Source organism: Amphibalanus amphitrite, unplaced genomic scaffold (genome assembly GCF_019059575.1).
Source record: "Amphibalanus amphitrite isolate SeventyFive unplaced genomic scaffold, NRLGWU_Aamphi_draft 000710F_arrow, whole genome shotgun sequence".
Classification (NCBI taxonomy): Eukaryota; Metazoa; Arthropoda; class Thecostraca; order Balanomorpha; family Balanidae; genus Amphibalanus; species Amphibalanus amphitrite.
This window is the reverse complement of record NW_024882204.1, coordinates 56,042-80,435: the sequence shown is the minus strand read 5'-3', so window position 1 is coordinate 80,435 and position 24,394 is coordinate 56,042. Positions and strand designations below refer to the sequence as shown.

General features: G+C 53.2%; 1 protein-coding gene across 3 annotated transcripts in view; it reads left to right on the top strand.

Annotated features, from left to right (window-relative positions):
- LOC122364986 (leucine-rich repeat-containing protein 24-like) overlaps positions 1-24,394 on the top strand; it is a 58,663-nt gene that overhangs the window by 22,949 nt on the left and 11,320 nt on the right. For 2 of the 3 annotated variants that reach the window (XM_043335840.1, XM_043335839.1), the window contains one exon: positions 13,726-13,821. The gene's annotated coding sequence lies outside the window, so the exon portion shown is untranslated. Of the gene's footprint in view, positions 1-13,722; positions 13,822-24,394 lie in introns of all 3 variants that reach the window. The other variant, XM_043335841.1, reaches the window with a different exon arrangement.

Sequence of the window (24,394 nt, the reverse complement as noted above, 5' to 3'; positions counted from 1 at the left end):
GTTGTGCGCGTGAAAAATTCAATGCAGAGCTGGCGCTGTGGATTAGTGAGGGCTGGCTGCGCGAATACGATGAGACGATGTACGGTCCCGCACAGGGATTGATCCCGTTGATGGTGGTTACTCAGGCAGCGAAGGACAAGGTGCGGCCGGTGTTAGATTATCGGGAACTCAATCAACACCTGACACGTCACACAGCCGACGCTGACGTCTGCGTGGAAGAGCTGCGAAGGTGGCGACGTCACGGACGCCGGGTCGCTGTCCTGGATCTGAAGAAAGCTTTTCTTCAGCTTCGTGTGGACCCGGCCCTGTGGCCGTACCAGACAGTCATCGTGCAAGGGCGGCGGTACTGCCTGACCAGGGTCGGCTTTGGGCTCAGTATCGCGCCTCTGATCATGAAGGCTGTGGTCAGGAAGGTGCTCGCACAGAGCCCCGGGTTGGCAGAGGCAGTGCTGCCTTACGCCGATGATCTGCTGGTCAACGAAGCGGTGGTTTCGGCTGATGAGGTTGCCGAGCACTTCGCTCGATTCGGGCTCACATGCAAGCCGCCGGAGCGGGTCGCGACCGGTGCACGTATGCTGGGCCTTCGTGTCGCCGAGAGCGACGGGCCGGCACTCCAGTGGAGTAGGGACGGGGAGTCACCAACGCAGGCTCCACCCGTGCTAACGCGGCGATCTGTCTTCGCGTGGGCCGGCCAGCTGACATCTCATGTGCCGGTCGCAGGCTGGCTGCGGCCGGCCGCTGCATGGATGAAGCGGACTGCCAACCGCCTCAGCCCGGACTGGGACACTCCGATCGTCAGCGAGGAACTACAACGTGAGGTGGATGAGGTGTCACGGCGGTTTCGAGCATGTGACCCGGCACGCGGCCAGTGGTGTGTGACAGGGACGAGCGTCGTGGTGTGGACCGACGCCAGCTCCATCGCCCGCGGTGTCGTGCTCACTGACCCTGACACGGGCGCCATCATCGAGGACGCGTCCTGGCTGCGTGCCGAATCGGAGAGGGACGTGCACATCAATATCTCAGAACTGGATGCCGCTCTCAACGGTGTCAACCTGGCGGTAGCATGGGGCTTCCGTCGCCTGACGCTCCGGACAGACTCGGTGACGGTGCACCGCTGGCTGAGTGACGCGCTGTCGGGTAAGGCAAGGCTGCGAACCAAGGCGCAGTCCGAAATGCTTATCCGACGGCGCGTGGCTGTTTTCCGTCAGCTCGTCATCGAGTACGAACTGGAGGTCACTATCGAGCTGGTCGCGTCAGCGGTCAACCGTGCTGATGAGGTGACGCGGGTGCCCAACGCCTGGCTGCAGACTGCCGACCAGCCAACCACTGATTCGTCCAAAGCACAACCGGTGGCTGTCGCTGCCATCACAAGTGCCTCAGCGAGTGACATCCGCACCATCCACGAAAACATCGGTCACCAAGGAGTGAGGAGAACGTTGTGGTACGCCCGACGTGAGCTGGGGGTGAGGCGGGTGTCAAAACCAGCTGTGCGAGACGTGGTCAGACGATGCCAGACGTGTGCCTCGATTGACCCGGCGCCGGAGCGCTGGCCCGGTGGGTCACTCGGAACAGAACGCACGTGGGATCGCCTGGCCATGGATGTCACCCACGTGCACGGCCACCCATACCTGACGCTGGTGGACTGCGGGCCGTCGAGGTACGCCATATGGCGACGGCTTCGCCGGGCAGGAGCTCTGGAGATTGTGAGTGAGCTGGAGAACGTGTTTCTAGAGCGTGGAGCCCCGGCGGAAATACTCACGGACAATGCGACAGAGTTCCGTGGCCGGGTCATGTTAGCGTTCGCGGCTCGCTGGGACGTATCCATCCGGTTCCGCGCTGCCTACGAGCCCGGCGGGAACGGCATCGTCGAGCGCCATCATCGTACCATCAAAGTGATGGTGGCCCGGCAGTCCTGCTCCGTTGCTGAAGCAGTCCATCGATACAACGTGACACCGAAGGATGGCAGTGACCCGGCCACAGCTCCAATCAACGGGGTGCTTCGACACCCTGGCCGAGACGTTGACGTGACGCCCCGCAGAACCTCAGACGAGCCTGGTGACGCCCTGCCGCTGAAGAAACCCGGTGTATACCAGGTAGGGGACAAGGTGTGGGTTCGGCGGCGGGGCGACCGATGTTTTGTAAAGTCAGACGAGGGTATTGTGACAGGCGTCGTTTCGGCCCAGACAATCGAAGTCGATAATGTCCCACGACATGTGCGAAACCTCCGACATCGGTTGACCGTCCCTGAATGTCCGAGGCCAGGGGCTCTGCGAGCGCCAACGGTGGAGTGGTCTGATGACAGCGAGTGTGATGGCGTGTGTGTGTCGCCAGCTCCGAGTGATGTGACGGAGTCGGACACGCGGCCGCCCAGCGTCGCTCAGTCCCCGGACCCCGATCCACCGACCGGGTCCGATGTGTCCGCAGACGAGAGTGAAACGTTCGTGCCTGCGACGCTGCGGCGTGGTACGCGTGTTCGAAGAGAGCCGGAAAGATATGGCGATGGTGTGCCAGAGGATGTAGTTGATGCGTTGATTGAATGACATGTAACATGTAGAGTAATGTGGTTCTTCAGAACCAGGGGGTGATGTAGCGTGACGCAAGGATGAATGTGAGCCGTATAAGTGTGAGTCAGCTTCAGCGTCGAGCTGTGAACCGGTGACCCAGCGTTGGTCATAGCCGCCGGCATCTGATGCCGGCAGGGCCGAGTTACACCCTGCAAGTAGCTGGGCCGGGAATGACGTATGGGAGCATGATTGGCTGGTTATGATGTGAGATATGTGTCTGCGAGCTGTGGATGTGCCGGGAGGGGGATTGTGAGTTTAGTTGGCTGGAAGGTGTAGAGGAGAGCAGAATAGATCTTCTTCTTGTGCTGGACGGTGACTTTTAAGTCAGTACGACAAGAGATAAGGATACCTATGAGTTGTTCCCTGGGGCAAGGGACGTGGACTGCCGCCTTGGCCAATAAGCACGGAGAATCATCTTGGGACCAAAGGGCGCGAAATGACTCCTCGGACAAATCCTTTCCGTTGACGTGAGATCCACCCCTCCCCCCGTAGCTGAGTCTCACCAGGCACTGAGTCACCCAGCACCCAGCCTCTCCGCGGGGCGCCGGGGGCACAGAGTCCCTATCGGTGAACCTCTCTGGAAAGTGACTCATCCGTGTCAAACTTCTCTCGGCGGCGCTGTTGTGATGCTGCGCGGCCGAGCGAAAATGCTGCGTCCGAGGGCGACCGGTCAATTGTGGAACGATGCACCGAGGGCGGGATGGTCTGTAGTGGAATTCGCGTCCGAGGGCGGACCGGTCGCCGCCGGCGGCGCTCCCCGTATCACCGACTCTGCACTCTGTGCACAGTGTGCACCGGTGTGCAGTGCCGTGCAGCCTCCGCGCCGAGGGCCCAGATGACGACCCAGGGCTACTCGATACTCAGCCGGCCGCGGACCCGCCCCGCCCGTGCCGTGATCCACTGAGATTGCCTCCGCTCCGGGGCGTCCCGTGTCCCGTCGGAGCTGTGCGAGGTCATCCATCTTCCCCGGGGCGTGGCACGAGAGCTTGCTGGCGGACCGGAACACTCCGGAAACTCCTTAAATGTAGCGCCGAGACGCGTCCCATGTCAGGGAGATGTATCAGGTGACTGATGTCGAGCAGTGGCATTCAGAGCGGTCTGCTCTAATGGTGAATTAATTACCACCCACACAATCCGTTAGCTAAGTGCCGGAAATGTAATTTATCTTCTTCCGTAACTTATGAATATTGAATTTGTCTGCTGCTGGATTGTCAAATGTGTGCACTTGATGCTTCGGCAACTCTGCACTAATTTTGTCGAGTCTATCGGTAGTCAATACTGCACAAATCAAACCAGACACTTTAATCTGAATTCTCCTGTTGATGTTCGTTTGACGGCCGTCAGCAAATTCTGAGCGTGGGCGTCTGAGCGAGGGCCTCCACCCCGTCTGAGCTGGCATTCCCTCCCCTCCCCTCCCCATTCGACACCCGATCTGCGCGGCGGTGCAGAAAGACGTGATTGGATCCGAGTTGCACTTTAGACGGCTCTCCCGCGGGCTCCGGTGTTCCCACTCACACCTCTGTCAGACAGTTTCTACTGTAATTATCGACCCATTTCCATTGGAAACCGTCACCCGCAGGGATGAGTGGCGTTATTCACCTTCCGACCGATCCGGGCCGGCTGTCCGGCGCGTTATGCGCGGCGCTGAGCGGCTGGCACGCGCGCGGGGCGTTCACCGGCGAATGGTGTGCGCTTTCAGCGGCGCAGGCACGTCCAACGGCCATGGGGTGCCGGGCAAGGCGGGGCGGGGCGGCGGCGCCGCGCACGCACCGGGCTGTGAGACAATAGAGGTGCGAGACAAGCAGCCGCCCGCCGCCGCCGGTAACAACAGGAAACACGGCGTCCCGTGGAGACCGGCGTCGGCTGGAGCGGAACAGACGCGACCCGACGTACGGACGGCGAGAGGCGGAGAGGGATCAGCCGCCCACCCCTAGGGGCGGACGGCAGACGCGGCGCTCCCGTTAGTGGAGTGGGATTACCGCCCGACGGGAAGCGCAACCGCAAACAGCTCCGCCGCCAGCCAGCCGGTCTATTTCCGCGTTTCTCCCTCTGACCGCTTCCTTCTCCCCTCTCATCCATTCCTTCCGCAATCCGCCGCGCCTGGCACACGCCTTTTCTTTTACTCTTCGCCTCCACGTCCCTCGACAGGGGACCAGTCTGTAGCGGCACGGATCGCGATGAGCCGTCTACTCGTGGACCAGCCACATGGAGACACAGCGGCTCGCCCCGCCGCGCCCCGCCGCGGGCCCATCCATCAGTCTGGCTCAGTGGCGTTCATTAGAGGGTGCTCAGGGCGACACCGGCCACCGGCGCCGGCCGCTGCCCCCTGGGTCTGCCATAATAAATACCGTCCGGCCGATGAGCGCTGCACCGCACTGGACGAGCTGCCGACGGCTGACAAGGACGACAGGGGCAGCGACGGCTCGGGACCGGGCCGTCCGCCGCCTCAGGCGGTTCTGTGTGGTGTGGCGTGGCTCGTGTCGTGCCAGCCGGACCGTTACCCGCGGCTCCGGCGGCGGTGAGGCGGCCGTTCCGGTCCGGCCAGAGTTACACGCTGGGTACCGGCCTGACACTGACACCGGCGCTGCCACGCTGGTGCTGGCTGTAGCGGGGCGTGCTGCCATGTTCATGCTGGTCAGGGCTCTCACTCTGTCGTCGGTATTACTTGCACTCAGCCGCATTCGCATAATCGAGACCAGACGAAATCCAGCACAGGTGACCCGCAACGACTAATCCGTCTTTCATCCCAGGCACCCGGCTAACCTGACCTGGCCTGACCCGACCTTTCCGTACCAGGCGTCGCCGGGTGGAGTCAATTTGTCGGGACCGGCTGCCGCACTCATCTCCGGGCCACTCGCGATCTAACGGCGGCTGATGAAAGTGGGGAGCGCCGCTGGAGAGGGAGAGAGTCGACCATCCGCGACAGGGCGGGCGGGCTGCGGAGACGGGGCGCGCCGCGGGGAGTGCTGCTCTGAGCTGGGCGGGCCTCCTCTCACGGTAAAAGTCAAAACTGAAGGGCGGCGCTTCCTCTCACTACGCCCGAAATCTGGAGTAGAGAGACAGCTCAGATTGCGCAGCTGGGCACGACATGCGCGGCTTGGAACCGCCTGTACGGCGAACGCCGTTTGCTGGAGAGATGCGGCTCCGGGAAAGTGCTCGGTCCGGTGGTCACCCGGCGTCTAAGACGGCTGCTGACAGAGTATTCAAAACCTGCCAGGTGTATGTATAACGGATCACAGGAGGCCGATTTGGAGGTCCGAGCAGAGGCGAGCCAACGGCGAAATAGCTGAGAGTCTTGTGATTTTCCGAGCTACGCTTTTTCGAAGCCGTGTGAGCTCTATTTGAGCTAGGTCTGGGCTGCGGCAGTTGAGCTCTGACAAACGGGCTGACCGACTCGAGTTATTTATATCAAAACTACCAGCAAGTCATTTCCAACCGGCCAGTACTTGGTATGCGACACAACAAACTTTGGCATGAACTTTGGTAGTCTTCGGGGAGCTCGTCAGATTTTCAGGAAGCCGACTTCACTTATGAGTTACATAAGTGGTATCTGACCGGGATCTGTGACGATGGCTGGATGGGCACCGATCTGCAGGGTCTGCCTTTTCTCATGTGTCATGTAACGAATATAGCCTTTCCTGCTTTATGCTGCAGCTCACGTCTAGAATGTTTCCGTATTGCCAAGTGTCTGGTCATTTTATTACGTGGCCATCGATAACGGTCCGTGTAGATATGAAATTATATAAGTTCGTATACCTAAATTATGCCGCTATACCTTCCGGAAACGTAACGCTAATTTTTCATTGCGCCGCGGTACTCCTTCGGGGGTATCGGGGCACGTAAGGCACATTGGATACTCGAATGCATACGTGTTATTGAACCCAGTGCAGTGATTATCCCGTGCAAGTATATTGTGTCCAATGTCCACAGCAGTCAGTAGTGAGTCAGAACAGCATAGCGGAGTGCTGCTAGTATTTCAAGGCCAGATTCATTCGGGTAGTGAGGATAAATAAACCGCAGATTGGCGCTGGTGATGTGCCGAGGTCGTCGGTGAAGTGTAGGTGCGGCCCCCGGGGGCTCCTCAGACCACACCGCACTAGTGATGTCAATTTCAGAAAACATGTGTCCAATGTCCGTCCAATGTCCAATGCTGGCGTCGACTGTCCGTCCAAAAATGTCCAAGCCAGCCATTTGTCCAAAGATGTCCGACATCTACGCAATAGTTTACACTCAACACCGTTATTTAATTTGCTGTTAATGTATCGTTACCAGCTCAAAAGTGTTAATCATATCGAAAGCTTGGCTTTTTAATAGCCAATCAATGTTAACCCGGCCGGGCCCGGGGGGTAATCCCAACCACCGCAGCCCGGGGGGGGGGGCGTTTTTCGCCCCCCTGTCTAACTCCGTAAATAAGGGAGCTACGGAAACAAAAGCGATACCAAACGAAAGGTCCTTACGAGACGATTCTAATGCACCTAAAATTTTTGACCTCAGGTCAATTTTCAAGGTCAGAGGTCAAGGTCAAAGGCAAAAACCGCCACATGTGTAGTGATCTCAAAGTAATCCTTCTAGAGGACGGCAGGCTGCATCAAACCGGCAAAATTGGCTGTCAAACGAAAGAAGAGAATCTGAGGATTCTGAAAATGTGCTCAAAGTGAAAGGTCAAGGTCAAGGTCACGCTCAAAATTGACCTCAAACTTGGCACTTTTTCGCATATCTTGCGTGCTAACTTCCAAGATGTTTTGAAATGTTTTGAGGCTGATCAGTTCCCTATTTGTGGTTCATCTTACGATACAAGGCTGCTCAAAGGTCAAGGTCACAGAAGAGTATCCCTGCTAGAGGCTATTTCACTGATTCAAGTTAGTAATAATGAATAAGACAATTTTGCAATCCGGAAGCTCTAAATGAAGGCTTAGAGGAAAATAGATGCCAGATTCGTGATCAGCGGGTACAAATCCATCATAAACGACCTTTCATGTGTCAAGGTCAACCAGAGGTCATTCGAGGTCACATGAGGTCAACATAAAATTTGACCTTTTCCGAACAAAATATATATCATTCGACGCGACTTGACAAGGCGAATGCGATGGTACCACTGCCGTAGCTCTAGGACCATTTTTGTCGAAGTTATTTGCGAAAAACTAAAACCACATTTCGGGGTCGTTGACCTGACCTCTGACCTCAGGTCACCAAAACTATTTTTCTATTTTTCTCTAGGTCAAATGCAACACAACCGTGCTCGTAATTTGTCTTTATCTCTAAAACTCTATTTTTAGCAGCTATTTGAAGTTTGCGTCTGTGACGCCGAAGTTTGCCGTGCAGGGGTCTAGAAAAATGGACCTTGTGACGTCATCAAGGGGGCTAGGTCCAAATTTTTTACTTCAGAAGATGTCAAATTGATGGGAGAAAAGGTACTGAAAGTTTCGCCTTCCTATCCCTAAGCGTTCGGGAGCTATCGCAAATATTCGCCAGGGGGGGGGGGGCGAAAAACGCCCCCCCGGGCCCGCGAGGGTTAAACACGATTACTTTATAAAAATGTTGAGGTGTAGCAAGCGATTGTCCAAAGTTGTCCAAAGCCTGCTGTCATTGTCCAACCGAATTCCGAATTGGACATTGGACAAAATCGGAATTCCGAAGATTCAAGTTCCGATTGACACCACTACACCGCACCACAGCTAGCGACGGGCTGGTTATATTAAACATGGCGACGACCTCCACCGCTGGATCATTGCTGGTCTGTTAGTAGCAATGATCCGTCTGAATCATTGCTGAAGGACAGGCACTGATATTAAGCAGCCTGCGATCTTCCCTGCTACTCTTCCCGTTATGTCACTGACTTGTGTGGAATCACGTGACACGTCTCTGGTGTGTCAGTTGACCTCTGCAGAGTCATTTAAGTTCAGCTGTCCTCTGTATGTCAGCGGACCTCTGTAGGGTCACGTGACATGCCTCTGGTATGTTAGTTAACCTCTATAGGGTCACATGTCACACCCTGGTACGCCCGCTGATGCCCGTGGGACGTCTAACTGACCTCTGCGGGGTCACGTTCCCGGCATGTCAGCCGCCTGCCTGGTCTCAGAGATCCGCTCCGTCGGCGCCGCGGGCCTGCCGACATGCTGACACGTCTCGGCTCACTGGAGACTGATGTATGTGAGATGTCGTCGCGTTTGATGGACACATTCCATGAGAGGGAGGGGTAGGCAGATCTGCTGACGGTCTCGATCAGTGGTTGCGCTGCAGCGGGCCGGAGCAGCCTCAGATACAGACTACTGCCGGGTGCTGTTTTACCCAACTTTCAGGTTTCTCCGTTGGGTGACTCGTCATTGAGCCGATTTTCATATGAAATACCGTGATGTAATGCCTGCCCGTCCCGGGACCGGCTGGTTGGACACAGAGCTGTGATGTGATGTCCGCGCAGACCCAGTACAGTTCAGCGTGCTGTCGTCGGGCGGAGCCGGTGCCCGTTTTTTGTCGACGCCCGGCTCCATCAGTCTGTCTCGGCTGTTTCTGGATGAGATTGTCTGATAAACCGCTCACAATCCAGCGGGATATTTATTGCAGTTATTCTCGGACAGACTGATAAAGCCCTGGGCCAAAGCGGATCATTTATGGAATAAGAAATGAAATATGCTGATGTCTGATTCGTAAGCTTTTAGAACACTTTGATGCATTTCCGAACCATTTCGCCCAGCCTCAAGTTGGAGACTTGAGGATTGGGTAGCATTCCCTCGTCAACCAACGAGACATACATGAAACGATGTGCTCCTTATCGAGAGAACATTTTGTTAATTGAAATGCCAGCTAGCAAGCACTAAGGATGTACTGAATATTTTAGTTTTAAACCTTTTATTATTGTCATTGCCATATGCCCAAATACTCGTATTTCCCGCTTAACCACATTATTGCACTGAATATGGTCGTAACACATGCAGCGTTCATTATTAGCTGTGGTTTCGGCATCAGCAGTGGTTTTCCCACCGCTCTCTGCAGCCCTGTATTTGCACTGCGCAGCAGTGTATCATCTTCCTCTTACGCCGGCGAGTTTGATGGATATTGATGAGCAGCTTTCCGGCCAAACATTGGAGCTGTATGTTGAGAGACCAAACAGCGGGCCGACTGAAGACCGATGTGGGCTGCTTGCTGCGGCGGCGCGGAGGGGGACCTCTCAGGGCCGCCTCTGTGCGTGTGCGCCGTCTTCCGTCAGCTCGGCCGAGGTCACTCGACAGGAAGTGTCGTCCAGCGCACTCAGCGGCGGGCGGCGGTGGCCTGCGCTCTGCTGCTTGGCCCGATCCCAGGCGTAATTATCGCAGCCCGGCGGTGACAGCCGTTTTGCAGGCCGGCCGGCGGCGCTGCAGCCCGTGCCATCCCACGCACGCACTCCCACGTGCTCGAAGCATTTGGAGCGCAGCGTTCATGACGATCCCGTGCGCCCGGCTGGGCCGCTCCGCTGCACCGGTGTCTGTGAGTCGGTGCCAGCGGGCGCGACCATTAGCGCATTCCGGGCTGAACAGGCGTAATTGCTCGGCTCGGTGAGTGGCGACGCCGTGCGGTGAAGACAGTCCCTTAATGACGTCCGGCAGTGGGGCGCACAGAAGACGCTCACACATAAACCGCCTGCTTCCTGTTGGCCTATTTGTGCGGACTAAACGTGCTGGCCGGAGGAATGCGTCTTGTCAGGTATCATTTTTGTCATGCCATTGGATTGTAATGCTATTATTATGAGAATGTTACGCGCGTTTTTTTACGTTCCAGGCCATCGTCAGACTACTGAAGTATAGGTAATTTACATACACTCAAGTTATTGCAAACCGTTAGTAGTTTTATTTAGTCCCGTTTCAAAATGTTAAAAACCGCAAATGGCTCCTTTTACGACTTGGCTCCGCAAAGGTCTAGGCTCCTTTACCTACATGCCTAGACTAGCTCGCGTAAAGCAAATCACTTTTCGCCATAGCCACGGCCGCTTGTGCCTTTAGGAATGGGATGATATTTATTCACTTGAGTCTGCATTAAATAGCACATTTGTGAAAAGGAACTCCAATTACGATAGCGATCTGATTCAAGTAGTTTTAAATTGAGCTATAATCATGAAACCGGATCGTCCGACAGTCCATATCACGTTCATCGCTCTTGTAAGCCGGGGATATACCGTTACTCTGGGACTCTGTATTCACTGTGGACGCTTACCGCCGTGCCCCGAGCCACGCCCCGGGGCAATAAGGGGCTTCATGAAAGGTCATCACTCGGGCCAACTGGGTTACTGAATCAATGATCGTCACTGTTTTACGACGATCTATCGTCAACTTTACCGGCTCATGTGGCATGACACCCGTTGGCGCCGGAACCGGCCCGAACTAAAGAGTACCTATATCCGTTGCCCGCGGTGGGTCGTTGGCTTTGTTCTTAAGCGTTTTTTTTCTTTTGTAATGTTCGAATTCGTTCGTCAGATGCTCCACTACCGTTTGCTGCGACAGTGGGTTGTGGATTGGCTCGGTTTTGCCCTGCCCTGCATATAGAGACTTGCGCTGCCTCTGATAGGTATATAGTAGGCCGTGACTCTGCCCTACGCAGCGGGTATCGTGCCGGTGGGTGTTGGATAATACCGTTTTCCAGTCCAGTAGAGCACGGACCCGGACGTGCGCCGTGAGCTGCCACACCGTTATCGTTATCGTCCGTAATGGCATGTCCTATCTATACATCTGTCCATCTGTCTCCGGTCAGCGCTCCAGCGTTCCAAATCCACATCGCCTGAAGCGGGAGCCGGCAGGCGGGAGCCGGCGTCGGAAGTTTGGCCAGTGGTGTTGGGAGTCTGGTCATCGACGTTACGAGTCTGAATAGAAGCGTCAGAAATCTGACTGGTGTGTGAAGCGGCGGTCTGTTTCCGCGCCAACCTGTCAACGAATAGCTGTGGAGTGTGGAGGATAGTCTGAGGCGAAGCTGCCGGTGTTCCTGTCGTGCTGTGGATTACCACGAGGCGCAAAGCTCCTTTCTGTCGCCCAACCCTGGCCACCTGTCAGCCTTCTAATGGCTTCTGTCAGCCGCTCTGACCAGGGAACCTCCCCAATGCACGCGGGGCTACCTGGCTCTGACGGCTGACCTTCCGTCTCCGTTCAGCCTTCAGAGACAGCTCCTACCGCCGCGCTGTCGTCCCCATCCGACCCCCAGCGGCGCGGCCGCGACCCTTCGTTAGCGTTTCATTGGCGTTTGATGGCGCTCCCGCCGGGCCCACTTGTTTGTTTGCTCGGCTCGGGTCTGATGTGGAGCGTGGCCGTGACACGATGCCGGCTGCCGCCTCCGCCGACAGCCCCCGATCAATTCGACCCTGGTCGACCGCCGCGCTCGGGCCCGAGCGGTGCCTCGAGCGTCCCGACCCGGTCGAACCCCTCCCACGCTCTGAACCATCGGTCTTTGTGTGGCCAGTACTAGGGCCGGCTCCTTCAGTGCAATAACCACCGCCGGGGTTGAAGTACGACGACGACGCCCCATTCGGCCTCACAGCTGCAAAGTTGACCCCATTATGCATGGACGTGACCTATCGGAGCAAACCCGGGCGGCGCGGCGGCGGCGGTGTGGCGGACAAGCGGCCAGGCACTTTCGCCGGCACACATACACATTACACACACAAACAAACATGCACACACAGCTAGCGCGCCTCAGCTGCTAATGTGTGACCTGCTAATGTATCGCCCGACCCGCACCGCTGCATTCCCTCCGCCCCCCCCCCCCCGCCTCCTGTGCCTTCCGTCGGGGTGGGTCATCGCCCCAGAGCTGTCTCGGATCACCGGCGACCCAACATTGCCCAGGGTCTTCCTGGAGAGGGACGGGGGGGGGGGAGGTGACCAACGACATCATTTACATCCCGAGAGCAGCGCTTCTGACGGTCTGGTCCGGGGGCGGAGCTGGGCGGGCGGATGGCCATCAAGTCATGCACTGAGTGATGTGGCGCCGCCCCGACACGCTCAAAGGGCAGGCCGACGACCGTTGGTGCTTTATGGACCTCTGTGCAGCTGAGAGTGTGTGGACTGTGTGTGGCGAGTATCAGGGAGCAAGAGGCTTGTTATTTGGCGGATGGCAGAAGAGTCAGAGGTCTGTGGGTGGGTTATTGTAAGGCTCGGGTGTTTGAAATCGGGAGCAATGAAAGCGATTTTGAGGCTGGAAGATGGAACAGAGCTCAGCAGTGCAAGGTGAAATGGGAAAAGGTCGGCCAAAAGGAAGGCACGGGAGGCCATAATCTTGGCTAGCAAGTTTTATATCGGTAATTGGTGGCCATAAAATATAGGCTAAAACTTCTCACGGAAGACTCCGATTGTTGTCTCGCTGAATTCAAACCCGGTGATGTCCATTTAGAGCAGGCAGCGACATCCTTGACCCGGTCAGCCGATCCGTAATCGGTTGCGGTGACCTGCCCCGGTCTTGGCTAGCAAGTTTTATATCGGTAATTGGTGGCCATAAAATATAGGCTAAAACTTCTCACGCAAGACTCCGATTGTTGTCTCGCTGAATTCAAACCCGGTGGTGTCCATTTAGAGCAGGCAGCGACATCCTTGACCCGGTCAGCCGATCCGTAATCGGTTGCGGTGACCTGTGCCGGTCAAGGGATCCCGCGAGCCGTGATTGATGTGTTTGTCGGAGGTGAGCTATGATAACCTCGGAGATGATGAGGTGAAGAGGTTAAATGATGGTTCCGCCATGGGACGCACCGCTCGGCCAAGAGCTGTCATTAAACGATTAGATTAAGATGCCGCGCAATCATGATTATTGGTTGTTGTGTAATTATACTGAAAACCTCTATCATCGTTGCAAGTGTCTCTGTGGAAAACAATGGTTTGAAACCAGTTCACTCAACCTACTTTTATTTTAACCTCGTAATCTCAGCGAATCAGGACCCTAATCAAATAAGTGCTCTTAAATTAATCAACTGCTAATGAGCTGCCTCGCGCTTGACACGGCGGATATATTGACGGACGTAACCCGTTTCTGAGCCGTTTGTCTGCCAGTCTGAGCCGCCTAACAGGCTCAGCCGTCTGAGCTGCCAACAGGCTGCGTCTCTACGACTGAGTGACGGCAGCGGATGGCTGGAGTGAGTGCCGTCTTTCCGCATCACAGAGCAGCCGGTCCACTGCCGTTGTCTGCTGATCTAACCTATATCTAACCTTCTTTTCAGGATCTGGCCTGCAGGACCCGGCTTATCTCTGAACTCAGCGGCGTGACTACGAGACGGAAGTTACTGCTGACTTCCTAACTGACGCGAAAGCCAAAGGTTGGTTGGTTGCTCTTGCTTGTTTTAATTTGAGATTGTGCCATGGGCCATTGTGGTAGTTGATGTTGGCTAGTTTTTTTTTTCAATTTTCAAATCAAATATGATTTATCGTGGCTTTAAATTGTGGCTACAACTTTGCGTAAAAACACGTGTTGTAACCGTGCATACGGCCGCCCGAAGTTGCGAAAGCGCCACATGATCCCATTTTCTGTCGCTATGTGCTGCTTTCTGCATAACCTTGCTCAGCACGTTAACGATATGTCTCACTGTGCGTGGAACTGCGCTTATGCTGTGTCCGCGTCGTCCTGTCGTCTATCGGTGTTCACAGTAGGTACGTGTATCTTTGTCTCCATCTCTCGCACCGTTCGCTCGGTGACCTGGTGGCTGATAGCGGCTGTACAGACGTGTCGCCCCGGCCGTGCCGACAACCGATAACGCGCTGTGTTTCGGCCCAGCGCACAGTGGGGATTTTTCCGATCTAGCGCCTATTAATTCAAAAAATCTTTTTTGGATTTTTGTTTATTTTTTGTGTCAGTAGGGCTAAGAAATGTCTGAATTTTTCATATATGGCATTGTTTTATCTGATGTCCACAGCAAAACTAGGAAAAATGCGCCCAAAGTTCACACTCATGCGTGGTTACTCAATGGGCTCAGCAAGGCCCGAAAGTATAGCTCAATTTCATTGTCCTGTCCTGTTGGTTTTAATCTTGCGAGGTCTTAAAGTTGCATATCGTCTGAAAGGCACCTTTGTTAGGAATGGAATGGCAAACAGAAAGTATGCCACAACCTTACTAAGGTCACAAAAATGCCCTTTACAAAAAACCCTTACAGACACCATATTGAAGGAATGGTATTCCAAATAAATGTAGGAAATCAACAATGTTCTCCACACTTTTCCACTCCGAAATATATCCTATCGAATTCGACACTTTCTTCTGCACAAGACAACGCCTAGTTTGGCTGCCGAAACTTGCCTGAACACGGAATATTCACATTAGAGTATCTTAACACCCCACTCGAGGAGCGCTAGGGCAAACAGCACGATATAGGTATGTTCCGGACATAGGCGAATAATTTTACTTCGTGATTTATATGATGCATATTTTCTGAGACACATTCATTAGGAATAGGATGACAAGCGTAAATCATACATACCGTAACCTTATTAACCATCGCACTTGTGGGGAGGGGGAGGGGGTAGGGGTCGGATAAACCCCATGGTTTTCCGCAAATTACTCGCGCAAAAAGCGGCCGATCGCGCCGAAACTTTCGGTACCCCCGAGATCATCAATTTTACATCTAACCTAAAAATTTCATGACTCTGACCCAACTGACCTTTGACCTGTGGCATATTTCTCGAGACCATGTTTGGCCGGAATCGCGATTCGGCGTATGCCAGCTCACATTATCCGCGGTTTCCAGTCTTTTTGTGGTTTTAAACGTTCAAATATGTGAAATAATGTTGGTGCCATGCATAATGGTGGGAGTCAAGGTCACGTGAAGGTCAAGTCAAGGTCATTGACCTTTTGATGACCTTGGTTCACTTTTTCGAGTTTTACTTGTTTCTAGGGTAGTTTTTGGTGCTGATTTCGATTTTAGCAGCCATTTGAATATTTACGAAGTAGTTCTAGTGCCTTCGTTCCATGTTACGAAGCTACCAGTAGTAGGTGACACTTCTATGGATGGCCGGCAGGACGCCTACTAATTGATCTAATCTGACCTGACCCGACCTGGCCTAAATGCATAAAGACATCGTCTGTGATCAAAACAAACATGAAATTCGTGATCAGCACCCCAAAATACCCCGTAACACCCTAACTTTGCGAAGTTTCAAGAGGTCTCGATTTCCCAACTTTAGTTGGGTCATTAAACTGACTTGGAAAGTCAGCTTATGACCTTGGACTTTGAAATTGGATATATTCGGCCTAATTTCGTCGTAGGCAGCACGCTTGACTTTTCCGCGAAGCTCTAGCTTGATCAGGGGCCAAACGGCTGAGCGGGGGGTCCAATTGAACCCCCTATACTATGTTGACTATGCACATTTACAGGTAAAATTCTCACCAGGACACACCAGCCAACATCTGTGCACAATTTGGCTACAATTCTACCTATGGTTTGCCCTTTACGAATAAATACGTGCTAGATCGGAAAAATCCCCACTGTGCAGCGCCCCGGAAAGGTGACAGGGCACAGACGAGGACCGGACATTTGGGCTCATTGGCTGGCTTTTCAGCCTTATCCACCGACCAAATCAGGTCACAGGCTACTCCGGCAGACCACTTCAGCCTCAAACTCGCAGTTTGTTGTGCCGATCCCGTCCTAGTGCTCATTGAGCTCGTTCTCACGTCGTTATGGGGCCATTCGTGGCGCTGTTGATTCAGCAGCGATGGCGGCACGGTCGGTGCTTCGGCGGCGGTCGGCGCAGTGAGCAGCGGTTTGATACGATGTCGGCCTCGCCAGACGAGTATTACGGCCCAGCTTGGGTCTGATCCCCGGGACGGCGTGGAAGGCTAAACGGCCGTGAAACGGCCGGTATCCTGCAGTCTGATGGGGGGCGACCGGCAATCAGACGGCGGGTGTGCGGCAGTCGGACTGTGGGTTTTCGGCAATCACGCTGTGGGTGTTCGGAACAATGAGCTGGCTGCTCGGGGCGGTAGACAGTAGGCGGTCGGCCGTCAGACGGTGGGTGGTCCGCGGTATTAAATGACGGCTGCGGCTGATGGGGTGGCCACGAGCCCCCTTCCCGTCTGTTGTTAGCGCTTCAGACGGATCTAAGCTGGCGTTTCCTTCCCATGTTTACAAAATTGTCGCTACATCAGTCATTAGTAGGTCGTCCTCAACGGCTGGTTAACACAGAACATGGTGCAAGTTGCAACTAGGCGGCAGGTCTCCCCAAGGATTACATAGTATACTTCTCATGCTCATCAGAGCAATTTGCCGCTGCTAGCTGCTCGACTTGTAATAAGACTGCTCTGATGTCAGTTATTGGTCATATGTACAGGTCTCGCGGGTTTTAGCGGTAGGTTTTGCACCTAGAAAATTTAGGGTACTTCAGGCTATGTCTCCGTCGTCTTAATCTTTTACGTGTTGAAGATGCGATCGACTTGTTGGTTCACAAGCCGGCCATTATCGTGTAAAATGACTTCATCGTAGATCGATTAGTTTCTGAGATATAGCCGGAAATGTAAAAGTGCAAAACCTACCGCTTAATCTCGCGAGAGCCGTACCAATGTGACCGTGTTGGCCACTGAAGTGGACAGCTGACAAAAAGCGATTACATCAATCGGTGGGGAAATCGCTCCATTGACATCTGAGACGGCCTGTGTACAACAATGACAAACAGAACCAACTCGAATTAGTGCGAGTGACGCAACACGACAGCCGCCGGCATTGCGACGCATTGTTTAGAGTCGTATACGATACGATCATCCTTGTGAAGACTGTGATCTTGTTTAGTAATGACGGAGCTCCTACCGACAGTTTCTCTATGCCTATACTGTCACAGCCGATTACCCGGTACTGAGGAGAAATGCGCACGGTCGGATACGGTCTGATGGGTGTTGTTGTTCGAACAACTCCCATCGGATTTTCCTTGCTGAATCGAACTCGATTTGCGGAACTTTCCTCGCAGAATGGATGCTGTAGACTGGCAAAGAATGCGAAATAAGACAGCAAACAAGCCAATCGACGTGTCTTGGCGAGCAGAAAAAGCAGCAAATTAAATAAGGGGAAATGTCGATTTCCCTACATGCCCTAATCGGGATCAATAAATGGTTTCTCACAATTAGGGTCGACAAGCAGCTGCATACTCGTAAATGGCAAGGACTCAGCGTTAGGGGACATTACAGCTGTCGAAATCACCTTGAATACGGGCGCAGTGCAGTAACAAAGGTCGTAGCGGCTTCCTGTTGCACCTGCCATCGACTTTCCTGTATTTAGCCTGCATTCCGGGGCTGTTGCTCCGTGCTCGGTCAGCTGACGCCGGCTGGCGCCGGCCGTCCTGCCCGCCACTGACGACAGCGCACCGCACTGAACCAGTGTACGGCAGGCAGTCGACCGGTCGCAGGGCCGCGGTCCGACGGACCACCTTTGTTTGTCACACCTGACGCGGCTTTCACTCCTTCCTCGAATGCGGTGTCTGTCTCCAGTTTGTGGTCGGGTTGCCGACCGCCGCGGACCTGGCTCAGCCCCGGCAGCGCTGTTCCCTGAATACCGACGGCTGATCTGACCAGGGAACCCATTCGCGCTGTGCGCTGATCGCAGAGAATGTGGGATGAGTGGTCAGCGCCACCGCCGGCCGCTCATCAGTATTGGGGAGCAGCCGGCAATATAGGCGTCTGAATGCGGCGCTGCGGCGACGATTAGCGGCGGACGGCCGCGCCGTGACCGGTCGGCAACCAGCCTCTCCGGACTGGGAGGCCTGGTGACGAAACCGTCCGTCCCAATAGAAACCAATGTCATCTTATCTATGCTAATTGCTGGCGAACCCGTCCGTCCCAACCCAGGAACCCTGGTTATCCCGCCCGGGCCCCGCTGCTTTACGTTCAAATCGTTCTGACCTCGACTTGACGTCCCGTCGCGTCTGACTCGAATGGCAATTTGACAAACAACACAGTCAGCCTCTTATACCGCCTTCAGTCCGACCGTTGTCATCTCGTCTCAAACCCATCACATCAGTCACACCAGTCCGTCACATGTGACCGCTGGGGCATTCCACGATAGATCGTACCAGGCCCGTCACCCTCATCTCTCAGATTTTAGTGAAAATCGGTCCCAGGGGTAATCATAGGCCCCAAAGACGCCTGGCAAAATATCAGACTTCTCAGATCAAAACTTTTTGAGTTATATTGCATTACATTTTTTTAACTTCGGTATGTAACGGTGAGTTTGATGGCCTATAACTCAAGAACGGGTTAAGCAACCAAAAAAAAGGAAACAACACTAAGCTTGCGATGAATCAAAAATTAATATTAGGTACTATTTAAAAATTCCAAAGAAAAAATTGCATTGTTGAGCAAAAACCTTAATCTTTTTTCATTTGCCTTTAATGCCTTTTGGGACCAAAATTTTTCACATTTTTATTTTTTCAAAATAAACTTCATGTCATTGCAAATCGACATGCAAAAAATTAGAAAGGTGTTCTTTCTATAAGTTCCTCATTTTCCCGCAAACAAAATGGGTTTCGGAGGGATTGATACGACCCCAGCACGCCGTTTCGCTTCTAATAGAGCTAGAGCCTCGCGGAAAAACGAGCGTGTGTGCCGTTACAAGTCGCAGCGATTGGTACCCGATTTTAAGGTATCAGGTCAACCGGTAGCGTCTGAGGTCAGGTCACGTGACTGAAGTTACGGGTTCGGTTTTTAGTAAATAACTTCGCAAAAAATGGCCGCAGAGCCGCGATTTTGGCATCATTGTGTTCGCCTAGCTCAGGTTCATCGAATGGTATACTTTTTGCTAGGGTGAGGTCAACTTAAGTAGTTGACCTCGGGTCAAGGTCAGGTCAGAGCCCCTCAGGTCACGAAGCTGGGCAAAGGGTATCATATGGCATATCATTCGATTCGGAAGGTCTTCCCGAGTCCATTGGTGGCTTTCCCGAATCTCTAGCTCCATTTGATCGGGAGTTATTGACGAAAAACTCGTACGACCCTAGTGACGTCATAAATGACGTCACGCAAGGTTAACAATGCAAAAGTAAAGCATTGGACTTTGCAAGGAGTGCATGAAATCACGATAACATGTACGTGGGATAGTTTTAGATCATTCTCGGCGCCAAAATAACAGTTTTTATATTTTCCCATTGATTTATAACAGAGATGTCACGTGACCGACCTGACCTCATGTAACCTTGAAAAATTCCCAGATATACAAGTTGTGAGACCTCTGGAGGACACCATGTATGCGTCCTGTAACTTTCATCTTGGACAGCTGTGGTCATTGGCGTCCAAAACTAAGTCAGAACCAAACAGCCTTTTTCACCCTCGCGCTTATAGGAAAGAGGGTTGGATGAACCCTCTTTTCACTTTTTTCAGATGACTCAGACTTAAATTGAAATTTCAGTAACCCGTGATGTCACTAGGCAGCTTTACCATGCCATTTGTAAGCTCCCCTCCCGAAATCACTATTCGAAACCGTTATCGTGACGTAAAATAAATACATTTATAGAAAGAACACCTTCCTAATTTTTTGCATACTTCTTAACAATGAGCCAAATATTTTTTTTTTAAGAAATAAAAATTCAAAAAAATTTGGTCCCAAAGTCCAAAAAATACAAATGAAAGAAAACTCGATATGTCATATATAAAAAATAGCGTATTTTTCGAAATTTCAAAAATACATATTAATCTCTGTTTCATTGCAAGTTCAATGTTATATAACATTTGGCATTTGAATAATCCGTCTTAGAGTTACAGCCCGCCAAACTTAGCGCTGCAAAGCAAGATCCAAAAAATGTTATACACCATAACTCAAAAAATACTTATCTGATAAGCCTGAAATTGTTACAGGTGGATTCAGAGCCCCTGATTACCCCTGAGACCAATTCTTGTCAAATTCTGAGAGATGAGGGTGTCAAATTGGAAAAAAGTGGTACGATCTATCGTGGAATGCCCCCGCTGTCAGGCCGTCACAAACTGCCTTCAGCCGCCACAATCGCCCTCTGTCCAGCCCGTCAGTCCGTCGGGCGGCGGTCTGTTGGAATGGCTCCTCCGGCCTGGTTATTGGACGGGAACACGACTCAGCTCCGGACGACAAACAGGCCTGGTGGGCTGTTAAAGGCTCCAGAGCCCAAATCTCGTCCCTCAGATATCTCCTCCAGCTTTCAGCTCGCCCGTTATTTGTCTTTGGAAGTCGGCAGTGTGGCTGAAAGTACCGTTGTGTAACGTATGGGGTAACAATGCCACGCGGCTGCTTTATCGTTTTATGATGGTATCAATTCAGAGTAAAAAAGTAATCAACCGTAAGTGCCTTATCGATTTTATCCATTTTCCTAAATGTCAGCATCACTAAGTAAGTGAATTTTCTTAATCCTTTGCTGCTTGTAATATGTCTCGTTTCATCCAGCTGGTGTTTGGGAGACAATTTATAGCCGCTGCCAACCTAATGTAGGCCAGCCGACCTCGCAACATATGAGCAGCCGAGCTGGAAATATTGACAAACAACTCATGAGCTTAAAAACTGACAGCCCAACAGCTTCTTATCGGCGTGTTCTACATTAGACCTCCCGTGTACCTGTATAGCTCCGCTTGTAAAATTGCACCGGACCTCACCAACCACGTCGCCTGTAATAACTCTGGCAGCGGTCTCCGAGCCTGCATTTGAGACGGAGCGATGGCCAGGGACCGACACGAATTGGCCACCAACTTCGGCCCTTTGCGGACCTAGTGCCAATTCAATATCATACAAACGGCTGTCGGCGAAACAACCTACAAGCCAAATTGAGTCATCTAATCTATTTTTCCAATTTTCTACAAGCCACTGAAACAACAGCGGCTCATATCAGTATTTTCATCAGCGTCGCCTCGGCGTTTTATGACGGTGTCTTTAACTTGGAATTGCTAAAATGCTAACTGTATATCACTCCTCCGCCGGCTGCAGTAAGTGTTCCCGCTGTGGAGACCTCCGAGCTGTACCACAAAGCGGCGACACCCAGTCTGCTGCTGTGTTTTTCACCTTTGTACGGTCCGGTGGGAAATGCCTCATTATCGTGGACACATTCCGGCGTAATTGTACCGTGACGTGACATCTCTCTTGCCGGGTGGACAGCCGGCCGAGCGATAGGACGGGTTGACGGCTCAGCGGGCCCATCGTGTCGGTCTGGGGCACGGTGTCTGTGTATGTGCAATACGTATGTGCACTGAGCCCTGAGCAATGTGCAATGTGCATGTATGTCTCCCTGGATTCATACCATTCCCTATGAACCGAGTGGTTGACGCAATTATGCTAACTAGCACCGTGGGCAGATGTGCAGACGACTGCCATAGCTCAACGTATGCTCGTAATTATAAATTATTTCCCACAGAAAATAAGCGGACTATCGAAATTCCCGTTTATTTTAGATTAGGCGCTAGCCAGGATTTAATTGAGCAGCGAATTGTCAGAATACCGATGACCTTGCTACATGCGGAGTCCGGTTGCATTGTTTTCGACCCGGACGAGTCATTGTTGTACGCTCGAGTATGTTGACAGCAAAGACTGAACGTTTGAATGCGACACCGAGGAACATCGGATACTCTGGAAAACAGCGACACGGATGCCGCGAGGCGGCGCCTATGGTGACGGTGGCCTTGTCTGGCGCGCAGCGCGGCCGAGCCGGCGGCAGTGTTGGGCGACAATGTGTCTGACGGAGCTGAGTGGTTGGCTTGCAACGCCTCTCCCCGCCACTTATTGCGCTTAGTGTAACTTCAAGGGCGCATGCATCATATTTGAACTAATGTAAGATTGTTTTGAGCTGAACTCTGGATTACGCCGACCTTAGATAAGCTGGTGTAATACCGGAATACCTGGAGTGATATTCATACCTACCTGATTGGACCTCACCGTTGTCATAGGGCGGTATAGTGAAGAAATGTTTATTTCCAATCACTGTATCAGACCAATATCGATTATCGATTATCGATTAGCGCCGCTCCGTCCCCGGGCAGGGCAGGGTAGATTCCCTTGTGGAAGGTCCCAAGGACGTGTTTGTCGTTCTTATGGTGGCTGTTAGACGTTTTTTCTCTATTGCGTGAACAAAAAGAAATCACATTTTTCATCGAAATGCGCCGTCTGCGTGACTCGGCTGCGAATTAGGCTGATTGCCAATTTTCCGAGTGGTGCCGGCGCCCAGTAGGCATTACGTGTCCCCTTGGGAACGGACCTGCACCGTCGGCGCTGCAGGTGGTTCGGCCCTGTCGTCTTTGTGCTGGTGTCACTATCAGCCTGTCGTCTGTCTAGCGGCTGCCCTATCAGATGGCCGTGATTCCACGATTGTCTGACCCTTTGATTAATGCTGCGCTGCCTTGTCTCTACTCGTGGCATGCCAATAGGGGGATTTCTTTCGCCTCCCGCTTGCCTTCGAAATACGGACGGTTATCGCTGTCGGCTAACGTTTGTCGGAAAATGGGGCTCCATACCAATACCGGCTAATGAAACCGACCCGCTAGTGAATGCCAGCGGGGAAAAGTTTGTTCTCATGAAAGAAGCGGCCAACAATCCAACCGGGCCGATCATAAAAACGTCTTCTATTGTGTCTCGCAGAGTATAAAGGCCGCGCCATGGGTGGGAAGTCACCGCAATGCGTACCTTGTCCCCCGGCTCGGCCGGATGCTCCCTTCTCCGCGGGTCTGAGCGCAGGCCCGTATCGCCGCCCCGTATCGCGCCCCGCCCGGCCCCGCTCCCCGCCCGGCCCCGCTCCCCGCCGTCTCACCTGCCTCAGACGCCACTGTCGGCGGCACCCAGTCATCCTCGTGGGATAAAACGCACGCTGTCAATAGAGAGCGCCGCGCTCCGTCCCTCTGCCCTCCTCCCTCTGTCCGACCGCTCTCTCCGCCAACACAAAAAGCTGATTAGTCGCCGCCGCCAGCCCCGATTCTTCTCCTGGCGGCCTTTTTTTTGGTCGGGCTCCACTCTTCACCTCAGGCCGTCCGTCGGCCCGTCGGACAGTGTGCCTGTTGACGGCGTCCATCTGTCGGCTAGCGGCGAACGCGGCGCGCTCGGCTGCAACTGCGGCGAGCAGCGGCGCACAGAGCGCGGTGAGTGTTGATGGGGCGCATCGGTAAGCCTTGCGGCGGCCCCGGCCCCTCAGGAGGTCGCAGACGCCGTCGCCGTCGCCTGGCGCCGTTAAGTTTGGTCTGCTGCTGATGATGATAATCTGTTATCGATACGTGCCGCTAATGGTGTAGTGCGAAAGATGTGTCGTGATTATGAGGTGACATTTAATACACGGATGTGTACCGTAGATTGACCGTCACGTCATCATACTTTGATTAGGTTCTATGCGACCTCACATTCTATAGCAACTCCATCGATATGTGGTAGCTTGCAAACATAATCTAACTTGAACGGCTTCCTTTTGAAAAGGCACGATGATTTCATCCAAAACAGAAGCCCGAGGATTGATCGAAAAGATACCGACGGAATGTTTGCATAAGCTTCAACGATGTAAACTATTTACCTAGTGTTGCTAATAGTTTTTGACCTTCAGCGATATCTCTTGATTAATATGGCGGGTCTGTTTTACGTCGCGAGTCCAAACGGCTTGCTCTGGCCCTTGTCAGTACTCCGGACTGTAGCCGCTCTATCTAGGAAACCTTCGAATGATTCACATAGTCCTAAGGCTGAAATACATTTTTGATGTCCGACTGCCTCGGTACAGTTGCAATGAGGCCTCTACTGTGGGCCACTCCTCAGTCGTACTAGGCATACGGGCCACCGGCATCAATCGAGCCAGCCTTACGGGCCTACGGTGTCAGTCGAGCTGGCCTTACGGGTCGCGCTTCAGTCGAGCGTGCCTTACGGGCCACCAAGTTACGGACGCCTGCCGTACGAGTCACCCGTCAGTCTCAGTGGTTCGCCTGTCGTACGAACCACCCGTCAA